Here is an 8,534-nt window from a genome sequence, read left to right as displayed (position 1 = left end):
TCGAAACATATAGGAGTCGATGCATTGTAGTCGGGGATTCACCGCTTACCTACGGGTATGGATATCCTATGTGTTTTTCATGTATATGTAGTTTGAAATCTCTGATCAGAGTATGGTGGTAATTATGAAAGGGGTTTCATAGATTACACCATCGATGCAACTACGACATGACACATAGTATCGATTCATTGACAACTCTCGATATACCAATGGTTGTCGAATCGGTCGGGATATATGAGATGAAGGGACCGTACTGTACGCTAACCATAATTGAATGGTTCTTGCAGGCACTATCATTTGATACCTAGGGAATCATGTAAGCGATGCTGCTAGGCGTTTAACATGATTGGTTGGGTACTATCAGACTTGAGTTCTGACGTTCTTATTATCAAGGAGTTGATAAGTAAGAATGAACCAATTGGGGTATGCTCGTATAAGGACATGTTTAGTCCAAATCACATGGAGATGTGAACCCACGGCTAGTTGTATCAATGAAGAATTGAGGGTCACACAAGTGCTAGCTTTCTAGATCCCGTTGAGAAGTAAAATAATTCAATGTGTTGAACGGCTTATGAATGAGTTTATATGCGTAAGGAAAAATAGAAGTATGACTTCTATGAGGGAAATGTAATTTTTTAATTTATGAATGTGTTCCTAAATTAAAAGTTGGTCAAATAAATAATGTATTTGAAAATTGTGATTTTCATAAACATTATTATGGACTAAATTAAATTAATTCAAGTGTTGAATTAATTAAACAATAGTGGGCCTAGTAGAGTCAAATAATTATATTTATTCAAGTGTTGAATTAATTAAACATCATTGGGCTTTGTAGAGCCCGATTAGAAATAATTATTAAACTAGTGGGCTCGAGTAAAATCAAGTAAAGTTTAATTGGGCTCAAATATGTTTGAGACATTTAAACTTTAGTCCATGAGCCTTGTAATAGTTACAAGCCCAAGTCAAAATGCATGCTTGGGGAGGTGAAGAGTTGGGGGAACTTTTTCAATAATCTAGGCATGACAAGCACATGCTTAACTCAACTTTTTCAAGGACCAAGAAAAGTCTTCCAACCTCATTCTCTACACTACTTGACCGAAACACACACACTTTTTCTCTCAATTTTCTCTTCATTTTGGTTGAAGAAAATATACTCTTCTCAAAGAAAAATACCATACATTTTCTAGTGCAAGTGTAATGTGGATCTTCCTAGTGAGTGGTGCGCTTGATTTTGAAGGAAGGACTCAAGAACAAGGAGAGCTTGAAGATTTTTCTTGCCTTTGAAGAGCCAAGTTGTTTCCAACTTGGTTGGAGCCATTACATCAATCTTTGAGATTGATAGGTAACATTTTAAACACCCTATGAATGTCATAGTTGTGGTTTTGTATTTTCTACACATAATAGTTGAGGTGTTCGAATTTTTGCTTGAAAATATTTTTGAAAACTTCCGTTGCGCATTTGGAACACCTTAATCGATCCCTTTCACCAAAAACATCAACATCATGCTCACCTGCATCAATCATTCCTAATGAGTCTATTGACTCAGCAAACCATAATCATAATAGCAAGTAATACGTATACAATAACATGCAACAGTGAAAAATTTTTTACTTAAAATAACATTTCATAATATGCATGAACTTAAACATTTTATATCTCATCATAAACATATTCATTTCATCATATACGTATACGTTTTCCTTTTCGTTTAATTTAGATCGTTAATTGTGACTTTCGTATTAGCTGAAGGTCGATGGATCCATCTACGTATTAACACAGTACTAGGCGGCGGGGACATCAGCGACACTCTCACCCATCAACTGAGTCTTGGCCTTACATATCATCGTATCATCATAATCATCGTATGAGTCACAATTACTTCACTTCCTTCAACATTTCATATTTTCATCACTTTATAAAAAGTCATGCATATAATAATAATTTCCCTTTTTAAATCAAGCATGCAACATGTCTTTTAGCATTAACGTTTCATCATAAAATTCTATATACATTTAAAATAAACATATTAACATATTTTACAGCATTCAGGGCACTGCCATGACTTATACTATTTTTCAGGTGTAAAATGACCGTTTTACCTCTAGACGTAAAATTTCTCGATTTATATTTTTTCTTATTTTCGTTGACACTAGACCATCCCAATTAATTATTTAAGCTTACATTAATTTCTTATATTTTTATTTAGCTTAAATTCATGGCTTTTTATTTATTTCGTAATTATTAATTCGTAGTGCGTTTTAATCTCGAATTAATTTAAACTTTAATATTAAATTCCTAAATTTTAAAAATAGACTTTTTATTGCCTAAAATATCCTTGTGAGCCTTGAGCCATCCCCGTGGACCCATGATTCAACCCTTTGCCATTTAAACCCTAAATCTGAACCATCCCTAGCAAACCCCCGAGCCCGAGCCACCCCGAGCCAAGCCCTTTCCAGACCAATTATGGACCCTACTGACCAGCCATGACCCTTGAACCAGCCCCTAGCCAGCTGCACGTTCCTGCACGTGGACAAGATCATGCGCGAGCCCCTCCATGCATGCGCCAAGGACTCCTATTGCACTAGGACTCCTACCCGCGAGCCACTACCAAGCCCAGCCCCCTGTGAAACATCACCAGACCTAACCTAGCCCAGACCTGACCACCCTGGCCGAGCCGTGACACCTATGCCCAGCAGCTGCACGTATGTGGCTCGAGAAGAGTCCTATCACGCAAGGACTCTGTAGAACCCGTAAATTAGACTACGTATAAGCCATGCATAATTCTAGTATTTTAAATTAAAATTTTTTTTTATCGCATGAGTATTTAAATTTTTTTCTTTAAATTTATTTATTTTACGTAGTAGTTTAATTGTCACCTTTTCAGTTAAATAATTGAGGCCGGATTGGAGATGGAGTATTGAGATAAGTAATAAAGACTTATTTAAGAAGTGGTAATTTAGCACGTTAGTAAATATAATTTAAAAAGTGGACATGCATGCAAGTTATTGAACTTTCTTGGCATTTTAATTAAAATTTTTAAAAGCATTAAATGCATGTTTATTTCATTAAATTGTGTTTAATTATTTTTATGCATAATTCATGCATAGTAGGATTTAATTTATGAAATTTTCCTAAGTTCACGCATTAGGGTGTCTNTTCAAGAATGAGAATTTTTGGGTATTTTTACCCGCAGGATTTTTATTTTTTAACGGTACGTGGATTTTATCGAATCGGATGACTTTTTAAGGGTTCGGCTAATATTTTCAAAATCTTTCCAACACGAAATATTTTTCGGCAGTGCGTTTGGACTTAATAGGCCTACTTCTAAGCTCGTTGGGCTTAAAATCCTTTTAAACTCTTAATTATCAAAATTTGGCCCATTAATGGATTGTTAGCTATTTATTTATTGGCTAATTATCATCTTAACCTAAAACCTAATTTTAATTCCCCACTCAGCCGACAACCATTCCCTCCTCTCGATTTCTTCACCAGAGCAGCTGAGAGCAACATTCTTCTTGGCGTTGGGTGCAAATAAAATCTCTCGGGTTCCCCTTGCATTGTGCTCGTCATTCCCTCACCAAGGCACGCTTGTATTTTTTTATTTTCCCATCATACACGTCATAAATATGCTGATTTTAATATATTTGTATGGGAATTCTTCGATCCACATCATGCTTGCAGTTTAGGAGAGTTTGACATGAAAATCATTCGGTTCTTGCATGATGCTCACGTTTTGTTTTATATTGTGCAAGGGGCTGCGGTTTTTGGTTGTTATGGGGCTGTACATGGTGACAAGGGTTGTCTTGGGGTTTAGAATTGTTGCTGGTGGTTTTAGGTTGAAGAGCCGAGGGGAGTGTTTATTTGGGATGGCTCGGTTCTTGGGGTAAATAGCGGGTAGGGATCAGCCAGCAACACAGGGACCTAGCCGAGTCTTAGACCAGACCCTGGTGGCTCTGAGACAAGGTTTGGAAGGGTTCAGTACGAGCAGGAAAGGGACTCAAGCGCAGCTGGTCGAGAGAGTAGGAAATTATTCGTGAATTGGGTTTCCTTGGAGTCTAGCGAGGAGCGGTGAGTTCCAGTAGGCATGGGCTGATTTTCATGGGTTCAGTAGGTTTGTGCAAGTCCTAGGATGGTCTAAGAAAGGTTGGTTGGTGGCTAGAACCATCGGCTATGGTGTAGGGATGGTAATTGCGTGCTAGGGTCTCGGCAAATGTTGAGTATTGACTGCTGGATTTTTCCAGCTGCTGTCCAAGGTTTGTTCGAGGGCCTAATGGAATGGTTTTGGGGAAATTAAGGTCTTTTAAGAGTTTATAAGGTGTGGTAAAAGTTGGAAAAGTTTTGGTTAAATTTCGGTTCGATTCGGGTTAAAATCGGGACCCCGGTCCCAGTTTTAAAACAATTCGGTTAANTGCCTACTTCATCACCTTTACCGATGACTTTTCGAGGTATGGGTATGTGTATTTGATGAAATACAAGTCTGAAGCCTTTGAAAGGTTCAAAGAATTCAAAAGTGAAATAGAGAAACAATTGGGATGAAGTATCAAGACACTTCGATCCGATCGAGGTGGTGAGTACTTGAGTGCCGAGTTCCAAGAGTATCTTAGGGAGAATGAGATTCTCTCGCAGTGGACTCCGCCCGCTACACCGCAGTTGAATGGTGTTTCGGAGCGTCGTAACCGAACTTTGATGGACATGGTTCGGTCTATGATGGGGTTCACGGAGTTGCCGCCATCCTTTTGGGGATATGCGCTTGAGACAGCGGCACTGTTGTTGAACAATGTCCATNTCACTATGATATTTTCATTTCAGTTATGCACGTACTATAATTACCAATGAAATGATATTTTACGTTACACCTCAGTACAAGAAATTTTCACTTGCATGCGATTTTATTATTTATTTACTTGTTATTTACGATATATGCATGCTGAGTCTTTAGGCTCACTAGACTTGATTGTTGTAGGTACTGATGATGTCGGGACCGAGGGCGGGGATCAGTGAGCCAGCTCGAGTCGGCAGTAGTGGGACCCGAGGACCTCATTTTCAGCATTTATTATTATTTGATTGTTCAGCATTTATTATTTATTGTTGTTATCGCTCAAATATTTTTATCTACCGTTGGATAAAATTTTTACAGTTATTTTTACAACATTAATTTCTTCCGCTGCTATTTTTAAACATGACACGTTATTCAACAGTTTATTTAATGAACTGGATATTTTATTTAGTTTAAAAGAAAATTTTTAATTTTTCCGCAAATTTTCAAACACGGATTCTTAGGCTTCTACAGCTGGTATCAGAGCCATGGTTCTGTATAGGGTTGCACTACTACTGACCTCGAGAAGCTCACGAAGTCATGTCTTCGGTCTGTAAGTTTTACATTTACGTATTTTATTTAAAGCATGAATTATTTAACAGCATGTTTTCATGAATTATTTTACGTCCCGATTTTTTTTATTTTATTGTTCAGTATTTAAATTTAAATTAAATTATGGAATTATGCATGTTGGTTACGTATGGGTTTTGTATGGAGCAGGATGCCCCCTAGACGCATTCCCGAGAGCACTAGAAATGAGGAGCCTCGCCAAGAGGACAGGGAGGAGCAGAGGCAGAAGGGAGATTTACCCCCTCCACCTCCAACGGACAATAATGCCCAAGTGCTAGCTGGGATGACTAGGTTCTTCGCACAGTTTGCGGGGGGCAATGCTGGAGCAGCCAGGCCGACAGGGCCCGAGGCTGTCTATGAGAGATTCATGAAGATGCGTCCGAAGGAGTTTTCAGGGACGTCGNGACACGTCCTGACGTGGCTTTCGCACTAAGTGTAGTGAGTAGATATCNAGGATGGAGATCGAGTTCGTTGTGCCTCTTATCTGTTTGGAGGAGATGCCCGCTTATGGTGGGCAGGAGCTTCAGTAGCCCTGAATCTGGCTACACTGTCTTGGGAGCGCTTCACGGAGGTATTCTACTCCAAATATTTCACGGAGGAAGTGCGCACCAGGCTGACCACTGAGTTCATGAGCTTGAGACAGGGANATGCCAAGCAAGACAGTACTGCGGATTCCACCACTGAGGCCGAATACATTGCTGCATCAGCTACAGTAAAAGAGGCTGTTTGGATAAGGAATTTCATCCAAGAGTTGGGCGTCATTCCTAATAGAGTTGCTCATGTCCCAGTGTTTTGTGACAACACGGGAGCTATAGCTCAAGCAAAGGAGCCAAGGTCTTATCAGAAATCCAAACACGTATTGAGAAAGTACCACATCCTCCAAGAGATTGTGGNTAGGTACCACACCGCCCTCCTCCTCAACAGCATCAGCAGCAGAAAAAGAGATCTTTTCACGGGCCACCTAGAAACAGAGGTCAGCAGCAGCAGCAGCAGCGGGGCCACCCAGCCCCGAGGACTTTTGAGCACCCAGTTTTCCCTAAGTGCTCACGTCGCCATCCGGGAGCATGCATGTTTGGCTCAGGAAAGTGTTATAATTGTGGTAGTCCAGACCACTTATTTCTGCAGTGCCCTCAGAGGAATCCGCCTACTCAAGGCAGAGTGTTTGCTCTCCATGCTGCGGAGACAAACCCCGATACCATGCTGATGACCGGTACCTTACAGCTTTAAAGTTTACATTTGCATTCCAATGTTTTGGGGATCGGGATTAAGATTTTGAACGTAGAATTGCGATAGGATTGCATGCTCTACTCGGTATTATTTTCGGGATTTATTTAGGAGAACTCTGGCCTTGCATGTCTATAAGTAAATTCTTGTGATTATTGTGTTCAACTTAGAGTTCCGATCTTTCAGGGAGAATTTTTATATCTGGTTCCGCTACGAAGGCCTTGATAGATTCAGGGGCCACTCACTCATTTATTTCGGAAGTTTTTGCTAATTTCCTCAAGGTCAAGACAGTTGGACTAGATGTAGCCTATTCAGTAGTATTGCCGTCGGGCGAGGAGATGGCAGCTACCAATGTGATCCGAGAAATAGACCTTGAGCTGCATGGAAATCTTGTATATGCGGATCTTATAGTGTTGCCGATGCCAGAGTTTGACATCATCCTAGGGATGGACTGGCTATTGCGGAACAGAGTTTTGATTGACTTCCAGCGGAGATCTGTTCTTGTCCGACCGCCTGGAATGACGCAGTTCTTATTCGAGCCGGACAGGTACTTTCCTTTACCGCGCATTATACCTTATGTTCAGGCTAGGAAGCTCATGCACAGAGGGTGTCGGGCGTTTTTAGCAACTTTTATATTTGTCCCCGAGGTACCCAGTCAGTCAGCCGCAGATGTTCCGATCGTCAGAGATTTTCTAGACGTTTTTCCAGAAGACGTCTCTGGTATACCACCCGAGCGAGAGGTGGAGTTTTCTATTGAGCTTATGCCAGGTACGGTTCCGATCTCCAAAGCACCGTACCGACTCGCACCGACAGAGATGGCAGAACTGAAGAAGCAGATTCAGGAACTTCTAGACAAGGAGTTCATTCGCCCTAGTTTTTCTCCATGGGGCGCACCAGTCTTGTTTGTGAAGAAGAAGGATGGCTCGATGAGGCTTTATATTGACTATCGGGAGTTGAACAGGGTTACAGTGAAGAATAAATACCCACTTCCGAGGATTGAAGATCTATTTGATCAGTTGCAGGGAGCTTCGGTATTCTCCAAGATTGATCTGCGTTCTGGCAATCACCAGTTGAGGGTGAGAGATGCTGATGTTTCCAAGACTGCCTTCAGGACTCGTTATGGCCACTATGAGTTCCTTGTGATGCCGTTCGATTTGACGAATGTGCCAGCGATCTTCATGGATCTCATGAATCGCGTATTTCAGCCGTATCTTGACCAGTTTGTGATAGTATTCATAGACGACATTCTCGTCTACTCCAAGAATCAAGAGGATCACAGCAGACATCTGACCACAGTGTTGCAGACCTTGCAGAAGCACAAGTTATTCGCAAAGTTCAGTAAGTGCGAATTCTGGTTAGAGAAGGTGGCGTTCTTAGGCCACATTGTTTTTAGCAGTGGCATTGAGGTGGACCCAGCGAAAGTTGCAGCAGTCAGAAATTGGGTTGTGCCGCAGAATGCGTCAGAAATCCGCACTTTTCTTGGCCTAGCAGGATATTACCGGAAGTTCATCAAGGGATTCTCCTCGATTGCAGTTCCACTCACAGCACTGACAAAGAAGAATGTGAAATTTGTTTGGAGCGAGGAGTGTCAGAAGAGCTTCGATACTTTGAAGCAAGCTCTTATCTCAGCACCAGTTTTGGCTATGCCGTCAGGGCCCGGTGAGTTTGTGCTATATACCGATGCTTCGAAGCTCGGTTTGGGTGCAGTAATGATGCAGCATGGGAAGGTCATAGCATATGCTTCTCGACAGTTGAAGACTCATGAGAAGAACTACCCTACCCATGATCTAGAGTTGGCCGCCGTTGTTTTTGCTTTAAAGATCTGGAGGCATTATTTGTATGGAGAGAAGTGCCAGATCTTTACCGACCACAAGAGCCTCAAGTATTTCTTTACGCAGAAGGAGCTGAACATGCGTCAGAGGCG

The sequence above is a fragment of the Primulina huaijiensis genome, chromosome 2 (assembly GCF_012295235.1).
Source record: "Primulina huaijiensis isolate GDHJ02 chromosome 2, ASM1229523v2, whole genome shotgun sequence".
Taxonomy (NCBI): Eukaryota; Viridiplantae; Streptophyta; class Magnoliopsida; order Lamiales; family Gesneriaceae; genus Primulina; species Primulina huaijiensis.
This window is presented reverse-complemented; position numbering follows the sequence as displayed.